Source organism: Microtus ochrogaster, unplaced genomic scaffold (assembly GCF_000317375.1).
Source record: "Microtus ochrogaster isolate Prairie Vole_2 unplaced genomic scaffold, MicOch1.0 UNK1, whole genome shotgun sequence".
Lineage (NCBI taxonomy): Eukaryota > Metazoa > Chordata > Mammalia > Rodentia > Cricetidae > Microtus > Microtus ochrogaster.
In genome coordinates, this window is record NW_004949099.1 from 14,742,514 (window position 1) to 14,743,611 (window position 1,098).

Consider the following 1,098-nt stretch of genomic DNA (forward strand, 5'->3'; position numbering starts at 1 on the left):
AGAGAGGGGAGAAAAGGGGAAGAGGAGAAGGGGAGAGAAGATGGGACTGAGAGACTGAGAAACAGCACTGTGTATTCTTTGAGGGGTTGCGCCATCAGGGCTGAGGGAAAGATGGGCTCCAAAAGGCCTAAAAAGCTTCAGTGAGACTTGCCACTGGGCCACGTGCTGGATGTGACCCTGGTGGAACAAAAGGAGGCACACAGTGGGCTGAAGGTAGAGTTGAGGGATCAGCGTTAGGATACCCAGTCCCAGGCTCCGGTCCCTTCTCTGGGAGCTCCGTCGAGGATACCCAGTCCCAGGCTCTGGTCCCTTCACTGGGAGCTCCGTCGCATTCACCTTCCATAAGCTTCCGCTTTCTCACTAGGGGAAAGAGGGAGAGGTGTCTGTGAGTTGTCCACGCTGCTGCTGACCCTAACGCCTCACTTGCCTTCCTCCATACCTGCTGGTCACAAACCCACCTGCCAGACGCTCCTCTGTTGGCATGGTGGTGTGGGCCACCGGCAGCAGAGACATCCCAGAATGCTCATTCCTGAGGGTCTCTCAAGAGTGAGCAGGAGCTGTGGCAGGGTGGGGATGGTGTGGTCTTCTCCCTCGGGTGTGTCCCCAACAGCACAGCGCTGGCTGCTGAATCATTAGCATTCAGTGTGTGCTGAAGGAAGAAGGAAGGAGAGAGGAGGGAGCAAGGACAAGGAGTGAAGATGTCAATTAAAGGGTGGCGGTGTACGGGGGATCCATGAGTGCAGGGCTATAGCTCAGTCGTTAGAGCGGTTACCTAGCATGCACGAATTGTGGAGGCCCCGAGTTCAATCCCCAGCACTGTATGAATAGGGCATGGCCGCAAATGTAATCCGAGCACGTTGAATCTGCCTGTAAGATCGGAAGCGCGCAAGGTCACCCTCAGCTATACAGTGACTTTAAGACCAGCCTGCGGTCCATGAGACCATGTCTGCAAAAAGAAAAAGCACTCCTCCCCAAACACTCTGGGGCATTTGCAAAGGCACACAGCTCTTAACAAAGTATGGAGAGCCTAAGAGCTGTCTGAGTAGTTTTCAATTACCAGAGGGGAGGGGAGAGAGGTAAAAGAATTGTCTTCACTTT

General features: G+C 54.2%; 1 pseudogene; it reads right to left on the bottom strand.

Moving 5' to 3' along the window:
• Window positions 1-513, bottom strand: part of LOC101996353 — a 9,378-nt pseudogene extending 8,865 nt beyond the window's left edge.
• Between the last annotated feature and the right edge of the window lie 585 nt (window positions 514-1,098).